We start from the raw sequence: 23,318 nt of genomic DNA on the forward strand, positions 1-23,318 counted from the left end.
AACAGGGGGTACAACGATGATTTTTTAAAATATTTTTAGGTATGATGGACAACTGACACAACGGGTGACTCGGAAGCATTAGGGAATCTGAACGAAATCGGAGGAACCGATGAAACAGACAGTATTCTGCCTGGTAAGTTGTTGGTTGCAAAGCACTGCACATCAAAAGTGATTTTTATACTCCCAAGTGATGATTTAAATGTACAATTTATATCAATTTGTTTGTAAATGGTATTCGAACATCACACATAAGATGCAGCGTTTTTTGGAGAATATTTGTTGTGCATTTTGTTGTAAAGAATTCCCGCCAGTACTAGCTAGCAATTTACTGTGTCTGGTGGGGGGGTTTCATATATTTTCTACAGTGCGTGAGTGCAGTGTTGGATGGTGAGCCGTGCATTGCATGACGTGCAATTTTGTGCTGTTCCTATCAGAATAAATCTCCATGACTGGTGCTACACGTTGGAGTTCGTGTCAGAGTACTGTTCCACTAAGAAATCTCACGTCTGAGAGTAAGAATGTGTGGCAGAAGAAAGTTACTACTGTTTTTCTTTCCAACATGATCCATGTCTAGCCAGTGGCTGGTCTAGTGCTGCCGCCCCCAGACTTCATATGTCTCTGAAAGCAGTGGTTCGATCTCTGGTCTTGCACTCATTTTCTGTGCTATATCCCTCTCATACATGTTTAAGAACAACTGATCTAGGGGCCCTCTCATCTGTCTGTCTAGGGGCCCTCTCATCTGTCTGTCTAGGGGCCCTCTCATCTGTCTGTCTAGGGGCCCTCTCATCTGTCCCTCTCATACATGTTTAAGAACAACTGGTCTAGGGGCCCTCTCATCTGTCTGTCTAGGGGCCCTCTCATCTGTCTGTCTAGGGGCCCTCTCATCTGTCTGTCTAGGGGCCCTCTCATTTGTCTGTCTAGGGGCCCTCTCATCTGTCTGTCTAGGGGCCCTCTCATCTGTCTGTCTAGGGGCCCTCTCATCTGTCTGTCTAGGGGCCCTCTCATCTGTCCCTCTCATACATGTTTAAGAATAACTGATCTAGGGGTCCTCTCATCTGTCTCTCACATACATGTTTAAGAACAACTGATCTAGGGGCCCTCTCATCTGTCCCTCTCATACATGTTTAAGAATAACTGATCTAGGGGTCCTCTCAGCAGACTTGAGGGTGATGTTAAGTCCCCATATTGTTATTTTTATTCATTGTTTTGCCCCCATATTACCAATGAGGACACCTGGGAATTTCCCAGAGGGGTAATTACACTGAGACCATCCTTGAAGGTTCATGATTTTAGAATTATGTCAGACAAGAGGAAAGAGTATTTTAAAGTCAAGATTTGGAGTGCTTTCTTTCCTCTAGTCCAGCATTTCTTAAAGTATGGGTCGAGACCCAAAGTCGGTCACGGACCTGCTAATGGTGGGGCGCGATTATATTCATTACTGCTATTGATCTGGCCAAATGCAGTCTCTGTTCAGTTTTGCAGCTGCGCAAGAGTGAGAGGGAGATTCCCCTGTCCTTCGGGGTTTACCGGATATTTTTTCTGCAGTTTTCTTTAAGATCACTCCGTGACACACAATGCAGCGCAGTCTTTCAGCAGTAGATGACGCACTGTCTGCCACTGACTTGTCATTCACACTCGCCATCACTCACTGCTGTCATCAAATGGACGCATGCAAGCCACTAGTTCTGACTGAGCTCAATTGTCATGAAACGTATATACAGCGATGAGTTTCTCTCTCTCTTTCATACAAGCTTATAACGCGGAGCACACACAATGTGTTTTGTGTGTGGAAGTGCTTAGTAATGCGTCTCGCATAACGAACAAATGATTAAAAAAGACACGTCCTGACCAAACATCCACAGCATGACGGTAAACCCAGGGAGTTCTTTCAGAACAGGGCAGAATGCTTCAGGAATCAGTGCCTCGACAGTGGAAAAGTCAGCTAGCAAGGCATTGTCATTTTATAACAGGTGACGATAAGCAGAAATAAGGGAGTACTAACTGACTCTCATAATATATGTGAGTTTCTCTTTCATACAATCCCCTGTCCTTGTACACAGATAACAGCTGACATTCGCCAAAGCAAGCTAAGCTACTGATAGTGTAACCCTAGTAACGGTACAGATGAAGATGAACAATGATCAGGCCCACTGTACATCTTACTGTATACATTATTGTTGAAAACTAGTCTAGGTTGGAACTGTTGCTGTTAAAATACAATAATAATGTGTATTTGTAATTGGAATAAACTGAATAAAAGAAAGATGCTTTTTGAGGCAAACACACTCACACAGTTCTGGGTTGCTCATCTACAACAGGAAGCGGTCTCCTGCCTGACTGAGAACCCCCTCACACAGTTCTGGGTTGTTCATCTACAACAGGAAGCGGTCTCCTGCCTGACTGAGAACCCACTCACACAGTTCTGGGTTGATCATCTACAGCAGGAAGTGGTCTCCTGCCTGACTGAGAACCCATTCACATAGTTCTGAGTTGTTCATCTTCAACAGGAAGCGGTCTCCTGCCTGACTGAGAACCCCCTCACACAGTTCTGAGTTGTTCATCTACAACAGGAAGCGGTCTCCTGCCTGACTGAGAACCCACTCACACAGTTCTGGGTTGTTCATCTTCAACAGGAAGCGGTCTCCTGCCTGACTGAGAACCCACTCACACAGCTCTGGGTTGTACCATCTACAACAGGAAGCGGTCTCCTGCCTGACTGAGAACCCACTCACATAGTTCTGGGTTGTTCATCTTCAACAGGAAGCGGTCTCCTGCCTGACTGAGAACCCACTCACACAGTTCTGAGTTGTTCATCTACAACAGGAAGTGGTCTCCAGCCTGACTGAGAACCCCCTCACACAGTTCTGGGTTGTTCATCTTCAACAGGAAGTGGTCTCCTGCCTGACTGAGAACCCACTCACACAGTTCTGGGTTGTTCATCTACAACAGGAAGCGGTCTCCTGCCTGACTGAGAAAGCAGTAGATGTTCTGGTCCAGTTTGGCACCACGTACCTATGCGAGTCAGGGTTCTCAACTCTGACATACTTAAAAAACAAGTACAGACAGAAACAGTTTCAAGGCTGAGCATGACCTCAGTGTTACACTGTCAAAAACAGAGCCCAGAACAGACATGCTCTCATTAGGACTGTGTGTTTTCTGGTCTACATCTGTGTGACGTGATCAATCAGTTTATTCCAGTTCAGAATAAAAAAATATGTATTGTATTTTAACAGCAACAGTTCCAACCTAAACTTTCTTTGAACAATTTCTACAGTAAGATGGACAGTAGGACTGATCATTTTTCATCTGTACTGTTACTTAGGGTTGCACTATCAAAAAGCCTGTGTGTGTGTGTGTTCTGTTATTCATCTGTGTGACGTGATCAATCAGTTTATTCCAGTTCAGAATGAACATTATTTATTGTATTTTAACAGCAACAGTTCCAACCGAGACAGATATGTAAGAGTGCTTTTAATTGGGGAGAATAAACATTGATAGATATTTCTATGGATATTTAATGTCATTGTCAATAGTTTTTTTTCTATATTGCATTTGTTTTAGGCATAAGGGCAATGAAATTAATCAATATTTATGTATAGTTGCATATTTTCCTAAGCTTGGGTCCCAGAAAAAAAACAGAATCTCTCATTTGGGTCCCAGGTTGAACATGTTTAAGAACCCCTGCTCTAGTCCAATGACGAAGTGTGATATATTCTGACCTGAGGATGTGACAGAGGACTGTCTGCCCCAGTCTCACAAGGTCACATCCATCAAAAACAGAAATCCAAACTCCGCACCCTTCTACTCATGCTCCCAGGTGATATTTATAACCACACCCTTCTACTCATGCTCCCAGGTGATATTTATAACCACACCCTTCTACTCATGCTCCCAGGTGATATTTATAACCGCACCCTTCTACTCATGCTCCCAGGTGATATTTATAACCGCACCCTTCTACTCATGCTCCCAGGTGATATTTATAACCGCACCCTTCTACTCATGCTCCCAGGTGATATTTATAACCGCACCCTTCTACTCATGCTCCCAGGTGATATTTATAACAACATGGATGCCTGATGAAGACCTAAAGGTCAAAACATTGTTTAAATAAATATCCTCTGGGAGCATGAGCAGTAGTGTGCAGCGTTTCCATTTCTGTTGTCCATGAGTTTGCCTACTTTTTTTTATTTATTTCACCTTTATTTAACCTGGCCAAGATAAAGCATAGCAGTGTGAACAGACAACACAGAGTTACACATGGAGTAAACAATTAACAAGTCAATAACACAGTAGAAAAAAGGGGAGTCTATATACAATGTGTGCAAAGGGCATGAGGAGGTAGGCGAATAATTACAATTTTGCAGATTAACACTGGAGTGATAAATGATCAGATGGTCATGTACAGGTAGAGATATTGGTGTGCAAAAGAGCAGAAAAGTAAATAAATATAAACAGTATGGGGATGAGGTAGGTAAAAATGGGTGGGCTATTTACCGATAGACTATGTACAGATGCAGCGATCGGTTAGCTGCTCAGATAGCAGATGTTTGAAGTTGGTGAGGGAGATAAAAGTCTCCAACTTCAGCAATTTTTGCTTTTCGTTCCAGTCACAGGCAGCAGAGAACTGGAACGAAAGGCGGCCAAATGAGGTGTTGGCTTTAGGGATGATCAGTGAGATACACCTGCTGGAGCGCGTGCTACGGATGGGTGTTGCCATTGTGACCAGTGAACTGAGATAAGGCGGAGCTTTACCAAGCATGGACTTGTAGATGACCTGGAGCCAGCGGGTCTGGCGACGAATATGTAGCGAGGGCCAGCCGACTAGAGCATACAGGTCGCAGTGGTGGGTGGTATAAGGTGCTTTAGTGACAAAACGGATGGCACTGTGATAAACTGCATACAGTTTGCTGAGTAGAGTGTTGGAAGCAATTTTGTACTCCAGCAGCTGTGGAAAGTACCTGGATGTGCGGATGTTCTTCAGCATTTGTTAAGTTATACATCATCACCGCACACAGTTTGTACTTAGTTATTTCCTGTGTATGATCCAGACTGCACTATGCCTAAAACAGTTGCATTCAGAGTATTGATAACAGTTGTACCAATAACAATCTGTCACGATGTCACGCCCTGGCCTTAGTATTCTGTGTTTTCTTTATTATGTTGGTTAGGCCAGGGTGTGACATTATTATGTTGGTTAGGCCAGGATGTGACATGGGTGATTTATGTGTCTTGTTTTGTCTAGGGGGATTTGTAGTCTATGGGGTTGTGTTCAGTTGAGTGTTCTAGGTAAGTCTATGGTTGCCTGGAGTGGTTCTCAATCAGAGGCAGGTGTTTATCGTTGTCTCTGATTGGGAACCATATTTAGGCAGCCATATTCTTTAGGAATCTTGTGGGTGATTGTTCCTGTCGCTGTGTTTTGCACCAGTTAGGACTGTTTCGGTTTTTCCACATTTTCTTATTTTGTATAGTGTTCACGTTTTCATCTTTCATTAAAGATGTTTATAAATAACCACGCTGCATTTTGGTCCTCTCCTTCACAGAAAGAAAACCGTGACACACGATCGTTATACTGAATGTCGGACCAAGGCCCAGCGTACGTTGAGTTCCCCATAATTTATTAAAGAAGTGAAACAGTGGGATTAGCAAAGACAAAACAAGAAACTAACAAACAACGTACCGTGACTACAACCCTAACTCAAAACATAAACAATATCCCATAACCCACAGGTGGAAAAAATGCTACTTAAGTATGATCCCCAATTAGAGACAACGGTAGCCAGCTGCCTATCATTGGGAATCATACCAAAACCCCAACATAGAAAAGAAAATACTCGAACCCCACATAGAAAATATAAACTAGACAAACACCCCAGTCATGCTCTGACCTACTCCACCATAGAAAATAAAGGCTCTCAAATAAAATAACAAACAAATAAAATTTGATTTGATTTGATTTGATTTTAGTTCTACTTTAAGAAGATCCTTTGTGTGTTCTGGTGGTGCACGTAACATGTACAGATTTTTATGACAAATCAAACTTTGAAATCCAACATCAACAGCAGTTGAAACAAGTATATTAATGACATGGTTATCTTTATAATAATTATGTATCAGTAGATCAAAAAATGAGTCACTTGATTGATTAAATGAATAAATAGGTGATTGTAATTCTTAGAATTGTTTTAAAGTGTCAACTGATTAAATACATACCCTGCATATGTGCAAGTGTTAAAATATATACAGAATAATAATAAAAAATAAAATAAAAATATTAATATACAGTGGGGAGAACAAGTATTTGATACACTGCCGATTTTTCAGGTTTTCCTACTTACAAAGCATGTAGAGGTCTGTAATTTTTATCATAGGTACACTTCAACTGTGAGAGACGGAATCTAAAACAAAAAATCCTGAAAATCACATTGTATGATTTTTACGCAATTATTTTCCATTTTATTGCATGACATAAGTATTTGATCACCTACCAACCAGTAAGAATTCCGGCGCTCACAGACCTGTTAGTTTTTCTTTAAGAAGCCCTCCTGTTCTCCACTCCACTCCACTCCTCCAGTCTGAAATGCAGGCACTTTTACTTTCGGAGTTACATTGAGGAAAGGTTTGATAGGAAAATATTTGACCTTTTTCTCATCAGGAACCTTTTTCCTAGTTTGCCCTCTGGGTTCAAACATTCTTCAATGTGGCACGACAAAGAAACGACAAATATTTTTAATCTCACTTCCACACAATTTAATTGTGAATGGAATTATTTGTAATACTCACATCAGTTCTGTCTTTGCACAGAAGACAGTATTTGGGTACACCTCTAACTTCTGGATGCGTTTTATCCTCACAGACTGCATTAGTTTCCCCCTGCATAGACATTTCTCAGATCTTCCACCTATTGATTTGAAAGAACGACAGTTAAGATATAGTCCTATTACAACAAACAACTAAAGGTAATTGTTATTACTAGCTTTCAACATCTGACTCTGTTATTCACTTATAAAGTTGTCCATGTCAATACTGCAAAATGTGCTTTTTGTGCATTTTAAGTAACATAATGGTAATAATTTATTCAATGAACACATGGAAAATAAAATGGGAGATATATAAAAGCCCTCATACAATTGAAGAAGCCTTCTTACCAAGGGATTGAGCAAGTCCAGCTCCCGAAGACTGTGGCACAAAGTAGGATCAAAGTTGATGTCTTCGTGTTTGTTTGCAGTGTGTGCTACTGCTAAGAGCAGGCCAGTTGCCTTTATAAACTCAACAAAAAAAAGAAACATCCCTTTTTCAGGATCCTGTCTTTCAAAGATAGTTTGTGAAAATCCAAATAACTTCACAGATCAACATTGTAAAGGGTTTAAAGACTGTTTCCCATGCTTGTTCAAATAACCATAAACCATGTATCAACATGCACCTGTGGAATGGTCATTAAGACACGAACAGCTTACAGACGGTAGGCAATTAAGGTCACAGTTATGAAAACTTAGGACACTAAAGAGGCCTTTCCACTGACACTGACTAACGAAAGAAAGATGGCATGGGGACTGCAGATGTGGCCAGGGCAATAAATTGGCATGTCCATACTGTGATACGCCTAAGACAGTGCTACAGGGAGACAGGACGGACAGCTGATCATCCTCGCGGTGGCAGACCAGGTGTAACAACACCTGCACAGGATCGGTACATCTGAACATCACATTTGCGGGACAGGTGCAGGATGGCAACAACAACTGCCCGAGTTACACCAGGAACGCACAATCCCTCCATCAGTGCTCAGACTGTCCACAACAGGCTGAGAGATGCTGGACTGAGGGCTTGTAGGCCTGTTGTAAGGCAGGCCCTCACATCACCGTCAACAACGTCTCCTATGGGCACAAACCCACCATCGCTGGACCAGACAGGACTGGCATAAAGTGATCTTCACTGACGAGTCGCGGTTTTCTCTCACCAGGGGTGATGGACGGATTCACGTTTATCGTCAAAGGAATGAGTGTTACACCGAGGCCTGTACTGTCACGGTTCATGAATCCACTGCCTCCCTTTCTCTTTCTCTCTCTCTCTCTCTCTCTCTCTCTCTCTCTCTCTCTCTCTCTCTCTCTCTCTCTCCCGTGTTTGTGTGGGCGTGGTTCCCAATCTCGGCCTGATTGTCTGCGCCAGCTGGAACCACTTATCTTCCCTTTATATGTTCTGTAACCAGTGTTTCTTGTTGTCAGATCGTTGTTACTTCCCTGAGGTTGTGTCGTGTGTCTGTGCTCTTCTCTCGCCGTCCTTGTGTGGATTATCTGCTGTGCTCCTTCCTACCCATCCGGACACACTCCCCTGGATTTCTCAGCACGCTATCATTGGAAGATGCGCCCTAGTCCCTGGGTCGGATTCCGTCTAAGTACAGTCTGTCTGTCCTGTTGCTGTTGTAAACTGTATTCATTAAACCATCGTTGCTTGCATCTTGCATCCGCCTCTGTGTTGTCACAGAACGATCTGACCCGACCATGGATGCAGCGAGTTCAACGAGTCTGACCGAATTCATTTCCCGCAGTATCACGAGAATGGATCAACAAGAGGAGAACATCTCCAGCACCGGTCAGGCAGTACAAGCCCTTGCGACGCAGGTAGCCCAGCTGATCCAACAATTACACCATCTGAGGGGTTCCGCCACGCCACCTACACCGGCAGTTCAACCCGCCCCGCCAGAGCCGGATTCCCAGCTAGAGCCACGGCTACCGACACCAGAGGGTTATTCAGGGGATCCTGACTATTGCAGAGCCTTTCTTACGAGATGTTCCATGCATTTCTCGTTGCAGCCACGGACCTTCAACCGTGAACAGTCTAAGGTAGCATTCGTACTCACACTGCTATCAGGCAAAGCGGCCCTTTGGGGAACGGCGGTGTGGGCGAACCAGGACCCATGCTGCACCTCTTTCCAGACACTCTCCGAGGAGATGAGAAGGGTCTTCGATCGGGCCGTGGCGGGTAGGGAGGCGGCCAGACTACTCGCTGACCTTCGCCAAGGAGACCGTTCAGTATCGGAATACTCCATCCAATTCCGCACTCTGGCCGCAGAGTGTCAGTGGAACGAGGAGGCGCAGTGGGACATGTTCCTGCATGGGCTGGAGGACCGGATCCAGAAGGAGATTTATGTTCTGGACCTTCCCAGGAGTTTAAACGGACTAGTGGAACTAGCCTTGAGGGTCGACGCTCGTCTGAGTCGTATTGGCCGCCGAGCATGCCCTAACAGACTGTATAACGACACGGAGGACGGGCATGCCAGCGGCGGGAACACGGCCAGTTCAGCCTCCGCTCACGAACCCATGCAGCTGGGGAGAGCTCGCCTCTCCCGGGAAGAGAGGGAGAGGCGGAGATCCCAAGGACTCTGTCTCTACTGTGGTAGAGCAGGCCACTTTATCCACTCCTGCCCGGTAAAAGATCAGGCCCGGTAGTAAACATGAGGCTACTATCGGGTGGTGTCACCACAGAGAAGACCTCATCATCTACTCTCCTCCCGGTAAGACTAAGATGGGCCACCCACACGCACGACACCCAAGCCTTACTGGACTCAGGAGCAGAGGGTAATTTCATGGACTTCAAGCTCGCTCACAAACTCCAGATTCCTATCACCTCACTCACGCACAAGATATCCGTCAACGCTCTCAATGGTCAAGAACTCCCCAACATTTCTCACACCACTGAACCTATCACACTCATCACTTCTGGCAATCACACTGAGACACTATCATTTCTACTCATGGACTCACCCCTTGCACCATTAGTCCTCGGCCACCCTTGGCTCACCCAACACAACCCCAGAGTTGACTGGGGTCATAACTCTATATCCATGTGGAGTAACAAGTGTCTTGAGTCCTGTTTAGTGTCTGCCTGTTCGTCTGTGTCTGATTCTGTGTTTCTAGAGGAGGCAGTGGATTTGTCTAACGTGCCCGTTGAATACCTCGACCTGAAGGAGGTGTTCAGTAAGTCCCGTGCTGCTTCTCTTCCTCCGCATCGTCCCTATGACTGTGCAATTGAATTATTGCCAGGTGAGTCTCCGCCTAAAGGCAAGTTATATTCACTCTCTGTTCCTGAGAGGGAGGCTATGGAGAGATACATCTCTGATTCTCTGGCATCTGGATTCATTCGTGCTTCCTCTTCTCCAGCGGGGCGGGGTTCTTCTTTGTGGGGAAGAAGGACGGATCTCTGCGTCCTTGCGTTGATTACCGTGGGTTGAATAACATCACAGTGAAGAATACCTATCCACATGACTGTACCGTTGATGTCCAGTGAAGAATACAGCCTTTGAAAGGTTACAGGGAGCATCCGTGTTCACTAAGTTGGATTTACGTAATGCATATCATTTGGTTCGCATAAGGGGGGACGAATGGAAGACCGCGTTTAACACCCCCAGAGGGCACTTCGAATATTTGGTCATGCCTTTTGGGCTATCCAACTCCCCAGCGGTTTTCCAGGCACTCGTCAATGACGTGCTGAGAGATATGATTGATCAGTTCATATATGTTTACCTGGATGACATACTGATTTTTTCTTCTTCTCTCCAGGAACACGTTCAGCACGTCAGACGAGTGCTTCAGAGGTTGTTGGAGAATGGACTTTTTGTCAAGACGGAGAAATGCATTTTTCATGCACAATCCGTTCCATTCCTAGGTTACATCGTCTCGACTGAAGGTATTCGCATGGATCCTGACAAGGTTAAGGCTGTGGTGGATTGGCCAAGCCCAGATTCCCGTAAGGCCCTACAGAGGTTTCTGGGATTCGCCAATTTCTACCGGCGTTTCGTTCGCAACTTTAGTCAGATAGTCGCTCCTCTTACCGCCTTAACCTCCCCCAGAGTGACGTTCAGGTGGTCCGATACAGCCGAGGCTGCATTCGCCAAACTTAAGAGCCGCTTTGTTTCGGCTCCCATCCTCATAGCTCCCGATCCCTCGCGTCAGTTCGTAGTAGAGGTGGACGCTTCAGAGGTGGGGGTAGGTGCGGTACTTTCCCAACGTTCCTCTTCTGACGACAAGATGCACCCTTGTGCGTTCCTTTCCCATCGGTTATCACCTGCGGAACGCAACTACGACATTGGCAACAGAGAGTTGTTGGCAGTGAAGTTAGCACTGGAGGAGTGGCGCCATTGGTTAGAGGGTTCGGGGGTACCTTTTATAGTTTGGACCGATCACAAAAATTTGGAATATATCAGAACCGCCAAGCGACTCAACTCCAGGCAGGCGCGGTGGGCACTCTTTTTCGGACGTTTTGACTTCTCTCTCTCATATCGCCCGGGTTCCAAGAATGTCAAACCCGATTCCCTTTCTCGCATTTTTGACCATTCCAAACGCCCATCCACTCCCGAGTGCATCCTACCCGGGACCCTAGTAGTATCCACACTCACATGGGAGGTTGAATCGAGGGTCAAAACGGCCTTAGAAGGGGTAACGCCTCCGCCCGGTTGCCCGCCTAATCGGTTGTTTGTGCCGGAGGGGTGTCGGTCCGATGTTATTCGGTGGGGGCATTGCTCCAACGTAGCATGTCATCCAGGAGTCAGCCGCACTAGCTTTTTGGTTAAGCAACGCTTTTGGTGGCCACTGATGGCTCGTGACATTCACAGTTTTGTCTTGGCTTGCTCGGTTTGTGCCACTGGGAAGACTTCTAATCGACCCCCAGATGGGTTACTCCAACCGCTGTCGGTCCCTTCGAGACCCTGGTCCCACATCGCGCTAGATTTTGTTACCGCCCTCCCGCCCTCCCAGGGCAAGACGGTGGTGTTGACCGTGGTGGACCGGTTCTCGAAGGCAGCTCATTTTATTCCCTTGCCTAAATTACCATCTGCCAAGGAGACAGCGGTAGCTGTCGTCGATCACGTCTTTCGCTTACATGGCCTGCCGATGGACGTAGTTTCTGACAGGGGGCCCCAATTTGTGTCCAAGTTTTGGCAAGAGTTTTGTAGGTTACTGGGAGCGAGTGTCAGCCTGTCTTCAGGGTTTCATCCCCAGAGCAACGGTCAAACGGAGAGGGCCAACCAAGATTTGGAGAGAGTGTTGCGATGTTTGGTTTCTAAGAATCCCTCTTCCTGGAGCCAACAACTCTCTATGGTTGAGTACGCTCACAATTCGTTGCCAGTGGCAGCTACGGGTCTCTCTCCGTTTGAGTGTAGTTTAGGTTACCAGCCACCTATCTTTCCCAGTACGGAGTCCGAGGTCACTGTTCCTTCCGCTCACGCTTTCATCCAGAGGTGCCGTCACGCATGGAGCAGAGCCCGTGAGACTCTTCTCCGGGTGGGGCGCGCACCAAGGCTAAGGCCGATCGCCACCGGTCGAAGCCTCCGGTATACGTCGTTGGCCAAAGAGTGTGGCTTTCTACTAAGAACATTCCACTCCGATCCGTTTCGAACAAGCTTGCCCCCAAATTTATCGGCCCGTTCAAAGTCATCAGGATCATTAGTCCGGTGGCGGTCCGGCTCAAGCTTCCTCCAGCGTATAGGAGAATTCATCCTACCTTTCATGTGTCTAAAATAAAACCTGTGTTTCAGGCACGCATTAACCCGCCGGTCCCGGTTCCCCCGCCGCCACGACTTGTTGATGGGGAACCCACCTTTTCTGTCAATCGTATTTTGGACTCTAGAAGGAGGGGACGCGGATTCCAGTACCTGGTGGACTGGGAGGGTTACGGCCCGGAGGAGAGAAGTTGGGTACCTGCTAGGGACATTCTGGATCACTCCCTTATCGATGATTTCAATCGACAGGTAAATTCGCCTGGGAACGCCAAGAGGCGTTCCTAGGGGGGGGGGTATTGTCACGGTTCATGAATCCACTGCCTCCCTTTCTCTTTCTCTTTCTCTCTCTCTCTCTCTCTCTCTCTCTCTCTCTCTCTCTCTCTCTCCCGTGTTTGTGTGGGCGTGGTTCCCAATCTCGGCCTGATTGTCTGCGCCAGCTGGAACCACTTATCTTCCCTTTATATGTTCTGTAACCAGTGTTTCTTGTTGTCAGATCGTTGTTACTTCCCTGAGGTTGTGTCGTGTGTCTGTGCTCTTCTCTCGCCGTCCTTGTGTGGATTATCTGCTGTGCTCCTTCCTACCCATCCGGACACACTCCCCTGGATTTCTCAGCACGCTATCATTGGAAGATGCGCCCTAGTCCCTGGGTCGGATTCCGTCTAAGTACAGTCTGTCTGTCCTGTTGCTGTTGTAAACTGTATTCATTAAACCATCGTTGCTTGCATCTTGCATCCGCCTCTGTGTTGTCACATGTACTCTGAGCGGGATCGGTTTGGAGGTGGAGGGTCTGTCATGGTCTGGGTCAGTGTGTCACAGCATCATCGAACTGAGCTTGTTGTAATTGCAGGCAATCTTAACACTGAGGAAGACATCCTACTCCCTCTTGTGGTACCCTTTCTGCAGGCTCATCCTGACATGACCCTCCAGCATGATAATGCCCCCAGCCATACTGCTCGTTCTGTGTGTGATTTCCTGTAAGACAGGAATGTCAGTGTTCTGCCATGGCCAGCGAAGAGCCTGGATCTCAATCCCATTGAGCACGTTTGGGAATTGTTGGATCGGGGGGTGAAGGCTAGGGTCATTCCCGCCAGAAATGTCCAGAAATGTCCTGGACGTTGCCGAAAATCCATTTTTAGGCTCTGTCCGGCATGCCTCTTGTCAAAAATGACGGGACACACTGTTTGTGCGTTACACATTTGAAACATATTTTTGAGCCCTTTCTCATGGACTTGGCTGATTTTTTTTTGTTTTTTGGCCCAATCCGGCATACCGCTGATTCATTGTGACGGGAGACCTCGTTCCCCCGTTTCTGGGTTGCGAATTTGAAACATTATTTTTGAGCCCTTCATCATAAACGTGGCCTTCTCCGGCATGCTTCTGGTTCAGAATGACAGGAGACACCAGTTCTGGATTACAAATTTGAAACATGTTTTTGAAGCATTCATCATGAAAGAGGCCGAAAATAATTATTTTGGCCCTGTACGGCATGCTTCTGGTTCAGCATGACAGGAGACACCCGTTCTGGGTTACGAATTTGAAACATATTTTTGAGCACTTTTTCGGCCATTCTGCGAGACTCCGTTTCTGGACTATGAATTTACGATCCGTTTGTTAAGTTATAAAACAGGGCCTTCTTCATCCCTCTCACCCTCAGCTGGAGAGAGGGTGCTGTAGAGCTGACCCACTGTAACCGGATCCTCACAGGAGAGTCTTGTCAACAGCCATAAAACTGTTTTAAATGTCACCATTAGCCTCATGGTGAAATCTCTGACAGGTTACTTTCCACTTCAGCAAGCAACTGAGTTAGGAAGAAGACCTGTACCTTTATTTATCTGTTATTTTACCAGGTAAGTTGACTGAGAACACGTTCTCATTTACAGCAATGACCTGGGGAATAGTTACAGGGGATAGGAGTGGGATGAATGAGCCAATTGTAAACTGGGGATTATTAGGTGACCAGATTGGGAATTTAGCCAGGACACTGGGGTTAACACCTCTACTATTACGATAAGTGACATGGGATCTTTTAATGTCCTCAGTGAGTCAGGACACCCGTTTAAAATCCCATCCGAAAGACAGCGCCCTACACAGGAAGTGTCCCCAATCACTGCCCTGTGGCATTGGGATATGTTTTAGACCAGAGGAAAGAGTGCCTCCTACTGGCTCTCCAACACACTTCCAGCAGCATCTGGTCTCCCATCCAGGAACTGACCAGGACCAATCCTTCAGAAGCAAGCCAGCAATGGTATGCAGGGTGGTATGCTGCTGGTTTCAGTGATTTGGTGTATTGATACACAAAGTGTAATTAATATGCTCAAAGGGATATTCGATGTCTGCTTTTTTATTTTATTTTACCCATCTACCAATAGGTGCCCTTCTTTGCGAGGAATTGGAAAACCTCAATGGTCTTTGTGGTTGAATCTGTGTTTGAAATCTGTTCGACTCAGGGTCTTTACAGAAAATTGTATGTGTGGGTTACAGAGATGAGTTAGTCATTCCAAAACCATGTTAAACACTATTGTAGCCTAGTGGTTAGAGCATGGGCCAGTATCAAAAGGTTGCTGGATCGAATCCCAGAGTTGATGAGGTGAAAATATTTGATTCTGAGCAAGAAAGTTAACCCACTGTTCTCCGGGCGCTGATGTTGATTATGGCAGCCCCCCGCACCTCTCTGATTCACAGGGGTTAAATGCATTCAGTTGTACAACTGACTAGGTATCCCTTTTATTATTGCACATAAAGTGAGTCCATACAATTGATTTTTATTTCACCTTTATTTAACCATTTGCAACTGCGACCTGGCCAAGATAAAGCAAAGCAGTTCGACACATACAACAACACAGAGATACACATGGAATAAACAAACATACAATCACCAATACAGTAGAAAAATGTATATACAGCATGTGCAAATGAGGTAGGATAAGAGAGGTAAGGCAATAAATAGGCTATGGTGGTGAAGTAATTACAATATAACAATTAAACACAGGAATATTTCCACTGCATTTGAGCCCTGCCACAAAAGGACCAGCTGACATCATGTCAGTGATTCTCTCGTTAACACAGGTGTGAGTGTTGACGAAGACAAGGATGGAAATCAATCTGTCATGCTGATTGTGTTCGAATAACAGACTGGAAGCTTCAAAAGGAGTGTGGTGCTTGAAATCATTGTTCTTCCTCTATCAACCATGGTTACCTGCAAGGAAACACGTGCCGTCATCATTGCTTTGCACAAAAAGGGCTTCACAGGCAAGGATATTGCTGCCAGTAAGACTGCACCTAAATCAACCATTTATCGGATCAACAAGAACTTCAAGGAGAGCGGTTCAATTGTTGTGAAGAAAGCTTCGGGGCACCCAAGAAAGTCCAGCAAGCGCCAGGACCGTCACCTAAAGTTGATTCAGCTGCGGGATCGGGGCACCACTCGTACAGAGCTTGCTCAGGAATGGCAGCAGGCAGGTGTGAGTGCATCTGCACGCACAGTGAGGCAAAGACTTTTGGAGGATGGCCTGGTGTCAAGAAGGGCAGCAAAGAAGCCACTTCTCTCCAGGAAAAACATCAGGGACAGACTGATATTCTGCAAAAGGTACAGGGATTGAACTGCTGAGGACTGGGGTAAAGTCATTTTCTCTGATGAATCCCCTTTCCGATTGATTGGGGCATCCGGAAAAAAGCTTGGACAAGGTGAGCGCTACCATCAGTCCTGTGTCATGCCAACAGTAAAGCATCCTGAGACATTCATGTGTGGGGTTGCTTCGCAGCCAAAAGAGTGGGCTCACTCACAATTTATTAAAAAACACAGCCATGAATAAATCATTGTACCAACACATCCTCTGGGAGCAACTTCTCCCAACCATCCAGCAATCAAATCAAATCAAATCAAATGTATTTACATAGCCCTTTGTACATCAGCTGATATCTCAAAGTGCTGTACAGAAACCCAGCCTAAAACCCCAAACAGCAAACAATGCAGGTGTAGAAGCACGGTGGCTAGGAAAAACACCCTAGAAAGGCCAAAACCTAGGAAGAAACCTAGAGAGGAACCAGGCTATGTGGGGTGGCCAGTCCTCTTCTGGCTGTGCCGGGTGGAGATTGTAACAGAACATGGCCAAGATGTTCAAATGTTCATAAATGACCAGCATGGTCCAATAATAAGGCAGAATAATAAGGCAGAACAGTTGAAACTGGAGCAGCAGCACGGCCAGGTGGACTGGGGACAGCAAGGAGTCGTAGTCCAGGTAGTCCTGAGGCATGGTCCTAGGGCTCAGGTCCTCCGAGAGAGAGAAAGAAAGAGAGAAAGAGAGAATTAGAGAGAGCACACTTAAATTCACACAGGACACCAAATAGGACAGGAGAAGTACTCCAGATATAACAAACTGACCCTAGCCCCCCGACACATAAACTACTGCAGCATAAATACTGGAGGCTGAGACAGGAGGGGTCAGGAGACACTGTGGCCCCATCCGAGGACACCCCCGGACAGGGCCAAACAGGAAGGATATAGGAACAGTTTGGTGACGAACAATGTCTTTTCCAGCATGATGGAGCACCTTGCCATAAGGCAAAAGTGATAACTAAGTGGCTTGGGGATCAAAACATCGATATTTTGGGTCCATGGCCAGGGAACTCCCCAGACCTTAATCCCATTGAGAACTTGTGGTCAATCCTCAAGAGGCGGGTGGACAAACAAAATCCACAAATTCTGACAAACTCCAAGCATTGATTATGGAAGAATGGGCTGCCATGAGTCAGGATGTGGCCCAGAAGTTAATTGACAACATGCCAGGGAGGATTGCAGAGGTCTTGAAAAAGAAGGGTCAACACCGCAAATATTGACTCTTTGAATTATCAATAAAAGGCTTTGACACTTATGAAATGCTTGTAATTATACTTCAGTATTCCATAGTAACATCTGTCAAAAATATCGAAAGACACTGAAGCAGCAAACTTTGTGGAAATTAATATGTGTCATTCTCAAAATTTTTGGCCACGACGTAGATTTAATTTTGGATTGGAGATGTTTAATGTGAGTCTAGAGGGAGAGTTTACAATTTAACTATACACCTAGGTATTTGTAGTTGTCCACATATTCTAAGTCAGAACAACAAAGAGGTTGAATACTTATTGACTCAAGACATTACAGCTTTTCATTTTTATACATTTTGTAACATTTCGAAAAACTTCATTAGACTTTGACATTATGGGGTATAATCCCCCCCAAAATCAGGCTTTAAACACAACAAAATGTGGAAACAGTGAAGGGGTGTGAAAACTGTCTGAAGGCACTGTAAATACCTGCTATGCTGATGAGTGAGGAAGTGATGTGAATTAGGAGTTTACTAGATGAATGAAGTGACGATCCATTCAGACCAGCCTTACTGACTGAACTTTCGTAACTGCATACAGTATGTCTCTCAAGAACTATTGCATTTCTGGGAAACATACTATAACTATGGTGATTGACTAATATTTCTCATAATTGCCATAGTTGTTAGGACTATGTTTCTCATAATCTTATTAGTATACTGTAGTTACCATTGTGATTGTGACATGACAACCAATATGACTATCTACTCCGATTTCAGAGCACTGTCATGAGTGTGCCAGAGCGCAGAATAACTGATGAATTTACTAACGTGTAACATGGGCGGTGTCAGTAATCATAGGCAAACAAACATAATAAAATTGTTGCCAGCAGCAACAGTTCCAGTCGCCAACGCTCTAGATGACATGGAAACAGCCTAACCAGCTCTGCTCGGGCAAGGGTGTTCTCTCATTTAGTAAAGATTTTAAAAAGTAAGGGGCCTAAACAGCTACCCTGGGGAATTCCTGATTCTACCTGGATTATGTTTGAGATGCTTCCATTAAAGAACACCCTCTGTGTTCTGTTAGAAAAGTAACTCTATATCCACATTATAGCAGGGACTGCGATCGATAATGTCAAAAGCTGCACTGAAGTCTAACAAGACACCCCCCCCCCCACAATCTTTTTATCATCAATTTCTCTCAGCCAATCCACAATCATTTGTGTAAGTGATGTGCTTGTTGAGTGTCTTTCCCTACAAGCGTGCTGAAAGTCTGTTGTCAATTTGTTTACTGTGAAATAGCGTTGTATCTGCTCGAACACCATTCTTTCCAAAAATGTACTAAGGATTGGTAGCAGGCTGTTTGGTCGGCTATTTGAGCCAGTAAAGGGGGCTTTACTATTCTTAGGTAGCGGAATTACTTTTGCTTCCCTCCAGGCCTGAGGGCACACACTTTCTAGTAGGCTTAGATTGTGGCAATAACATCTGCTATTATCCTCAGTAATTTTTTAAACATTCAGTGCACAACAGCACACCATTACAATAAAAGTAAAAATAAAAGACATACCTGCACACGAAGAGACAACACACATTATGTTAACCCTTGCCTAGCTCGCAAGCACCTGCACAAGCACATGGACACTCACTCAAACACTGTCCCAAGTACTCACAAGTTACAATAGATACCCTAGTTAGGGAGCTTTGTGAAACTTGTTAACATAAATCTTTATATTATCCACATTGTAACAAACTTATGGTAGCATAACAGTATATTGTGTAACATTATGACGGTTTTATATTGAACAATTTCAGAGCCAAGGACAACATACCTCGCTAGCCGAAGGTCAGGCAAAAGAGAACAATAAGGGGGTACGGAAATACAGATAACCCGCGATGGACCAAACCAAAATATACACAACTTTTACAATCACGTGTCAGTACAATATTGATATGAAAAAGTGTTTGTACACAACAACAAAAAAATATTAGCTATGCAGCTGTTATTAAATTAAAAACACACTGAATAATTATTATTATCAAATTATTAACATCCCCTCTTGACCTGGCCTATTTGAACTGGTCCTTGTGTGCAACTTGGTGCATCATCTAGGGGAACAACATCACACTGCTACATCTCTACATCTCTGCAGTTTGAAACAAAGTTTTTTTATCTAAACAATTCAACAACAGGACGGCATACAACAATATTCCGTCAAGATATTCTAAAACTATTTTTACCATATGTCTTTAGGTCAATTGTATATATTTCTTATGATAAAATGTATATATTAGGTCAAATATACTTTAAATATTATTGTAGAAAAGGACCCTGTAGTTGGTGGAAGAATCCTTGACTTCATGGCCATTTACACAGATGGACCAGGGGCGATTTAATTAGGTTGGGGGGAAATGTCAGACAGATCTCAACCCCATAAAATGAGGAAATCGCCATCGCACGATCTCGCTGCTTTCTCTTCCTTAACTCCGGCGAATCCAGAAGTTCTGTGCGTCCATGAATCCACGTAAGTCCAACGAATCTGCTACATTTCAGCTAAACTATCGGTTGCGATTGGCCAGCAGTTCTTGTTTAAATGTCATGAAATTACATGTACACATGAAGACACTTGAAAAGGTGAAATATGAAACTTCATTGTCTGCTGAATTGATCGATTCTGATATCAAACTAATGGGGATTATAGATTGAATAACCGATCACTGTTTGTATTATTCTTCTCATGATTATGGTAAATAGTTACGAGCCTAAATGACTCAAGGATGATTCCTATTGACTTCGTAATGATTGTTGAATTCCCGAATTATGGTTGTCACGACTTCCGACGAAGTCGGTCCCTCTCCTTGTTCGGGCGGCGTTCGGCGGTCGATGTCACCGGCCTTCTTAGCCATCTCCGATCCCCTTTTCATTTTCCATTTGTTTTGTCTTTGTTTGTTAGAGGAAATCGTAGTTAAGATGATTAATTATGTATACATTATTGATTAGAACCATTGATATTCTAATACTATTATGTTATGATATGAAAAGTAAAAGTTATTGGTTAAGCTGTTACTGAAAATGTAAGCAGAACTAATTTGATTGTCTGTGCCTCTTGGGAAGGTCAAGGGGGAGAAAAAGCTTTTCAGACAAGATAAGAATGTTTGGGTTTTGTTCCATTGGTGAGAGAAAAGTATATATTTTAGACAGGTTGTAATGTCTGGTTTATGAGGGGAGTAGAAAGCATCTCCGGACCTAAACAAAAAAACAACGGGGCTATCGTGGGAAACTGATGATGTCATTTTGAGTTTATAACCTGTGGAAATCTGTGTATGTAGTGAGTACTCTCTGGAATTAAACGCTCTTTAACCTGGCTTTTAAGACTGGTCTCGATCTACTTCATGCATAATTAATGAACTTACACCTCATTAATGAATTAGAAACGAGTGCGAAATTGGTTTTGGCAATTAAAACAAAGGAATTTAGAATTCCTCTATCATTGTTTTACACACCTGGTTTCAATCCCCCAATTACTTGTTCATTATTTAACCCTCTGTTCCCCCATGGTTTTTGTGAGTGATTGTTTGTAGGAAGGTCCGTTAATGTGGGCTCTGTTTTAGTATTGCCTTTATTTATGTTGAGTAAAATCTGTTTATTTACTCATATCTGCTGCGCCTGACCAGCTACACACAGATGTCAGACAGAATCACTCACCCGAAGAGTCAGCAGGAGCAGACGCCATCCCGGTTGCAGTGGAGGAGTACGTTCAGCAGCACATGACCATGTTACAACATCTGGGCACCGCCATGAATCGCGTGCCTCAGACGATAGATCGTTTGGAGAGAGAAGGAGGTTTCCCAGCGCCTCCACCAGCCCCACTACAGCAGGTCCCACTGTCCACCCCTCCTTCACCCGGTCCCAGCGGGAATCAACTCGTGCTCCCGCGGGAGTATGATGGGACGGTTGCCGGGTGCCAGGGGTTTCTACTACAGCTGGAGCTCTACATGGCGACCGTCCACCCGGCTACTTCGGGACGTGAGAGCGTCGTCTCCTGCCTCTCAGGCAAAGCCCTGGAGTAGACCATTAGGCAGAGTTCACCCTCCACTTTCGGGCAGTGTTCGACCACCCGCCTGAGGGTCGAGTGGCGTGTGAACGTCTGTTCCACCTGAGACAGGGGACGAGGAGCACACAGTATTTCACCTTGGACTTCCAGTCCCTGGCCGCCAGCACGGGATGGAACGACAGGGCACTGATCGATCACTACCGGTGCAGTCTGAGCGAGGACGTCCGTCGGGAGTTGGCCTGCCGAGACACCAAATCAAATCAAATCAAATGTTATTTGTCACATACACATGGTTAGCAGATGTTAATGTGAGTGTAGCGAAATGCTTGTGTTTCTAGTTCCGACAATGCAGTAATAACCAACAAGTAATCTAGCTAACAATTCCAAAACTACTACCTTATAGACACAGGTGTAAGGGGATAACGAATATGTACAGAAAGATATATGAATGAGTGATGGTAAAGAGCGGCATGGGCAAGATACAGTAGATGGTATTGAGTGCAGTATATACATATGAGATGAGTATGTAAACAAAGTGGCATAGTTAAAGTGGCTAGTGGTACATGTATTACATAAAGATGCAGTAGATGATATAGCGTACAGTATATACATATACATATGAGATTAATAATGTAGGGTATGTAAACATTATATTAGGTAGCATTGTTTAATGTGGCTAGTGATATATTTTACATCATTTCCCATCAATTCCCATTATTAAAGTGGCTGGAGTTGAGTCAGTGTGTTGGCAGCAGCCACTCAATGTAAGTGGTGGCTGTTTAACAGTCTGATGGCCTTGAGATAGAAGCTGTTTTTCAGTCTCTCGGTCCCTGCTTTGATGCACCTGTAAAGACCTCGCCTTCTGGATGATAGCGGGGTGAACAGGCAGTGGCTCGGGTGGTTGTTGTCCTTGATGATCTTTATGGCCTTCCTGTGACATCGGGTGGTGTAGGTGTCCTGGAGGGCAGGTAGTTTGCCCCCGGTGATGCGTTGTGCAGACCTCACTACCCTCTGGAGAGCCTTACGGTTCTGGTCGGAGCAGTTGCCGTACCAGGCGGTGATACAGCCCGACAGGATGCTCTCGATTTTGCATCTGTAGAAGTTTGTGAGTGCTTTTGGTGACAAGCCGAATTTCTTCAGCCTCCTGAGGTTGAAGAGGCGCTGCTGCGCCTTCTTCACGGTGCTGTCTGTGTGGGTGGACCAATTCAGTTTGTCTGTGATGTGTACGCCGAGGAACTTAAAACTTACTACCCTCTCCACTACTGTTCCATCAATGTAGATAGGGGGGTGTTCCCTCTGCTGTTTCCTGAAGTCCACAATCATCTCCTTAGTTTTGTTGACGTTGAGTGTGAGTTTATTTTCCTGACACCACACTCCGAGGGCCCTCACCTCCTCCCTGTAGGCCGTCTCGTCGTTGTTGGTAATCAAGCATACCACTGTTGTGTCGTCCGCAAACTTGATGATTGAGTTGGAGGCGTGCGTGGCCACGCAGTCGTGGGTGAACAGGGAGTACAGGAGAGGGCTCAGAACGCACACTTGTGTGGCCCCAGTTGAGGATCAGCGGGGTGGAGATGTTGTTGCCTACCCTCACCACCTGGGGGCGGCCCGTCAGGAAGTCCAGTACCCAGTTGCACAGGGCGGGGTCGAGACCCAGGGTCTCGAGCTTGATGACGAGCTTGGAGGGCACTATGGTGTTAAATGCCGAGCTGTAGTCGATGAACAGCATTCTCACATAGGTATTCCTCTTGTCCAGATGGGTTAGGGCAGTGTGCAGTGTGGTTGAGATTGCATCGTCTGTGGAGCTATTTGGGCGGTAAGCAAATTGGAGTGGGTCTAGGGTGTCAGGTAGGGTGGAGGTGATATGGTCCTTGACTACTCTCTCAAAGCACTTCATGATGATGGAAGTGAGTGGCGGTAGTCGTTTAGCTCAGTTACCTTAGCTTTCTTGGGAACAGGAACAATGGTGGC

At 45.2% G+C, this 23,318-nt stretch overlaps 1 protein-coding gene across 1 annotated transcript in view; it reads left to right on the plus strand.

Moving 5' to 3' along the window:
* LOC127930804 (uncharacterized) overlaps positions 1-23,318 on the plus strand; it is a 300,690-nt gene that overhangs the window by 165,467 nt on the left and 111,905 nt on the right. The window lies entirely within an intron of this gene.

The sequence above is a fragment of the Oncorhynchus keta genome, chromosome 6, assembly GCF_023373465.1.
Source record: "Oncorhynchus keta strain PuntledgeMale-10-30-2019 chromosome 6, Oket_V2, whole genome shotgun sequence".
Lineage (NCBI taxonomy): Eukaryota > Metazoa > Chordata > Actinopteri > Salmoniformes > Salmonidae > Oncorhynchus > Oncorhynchus keta.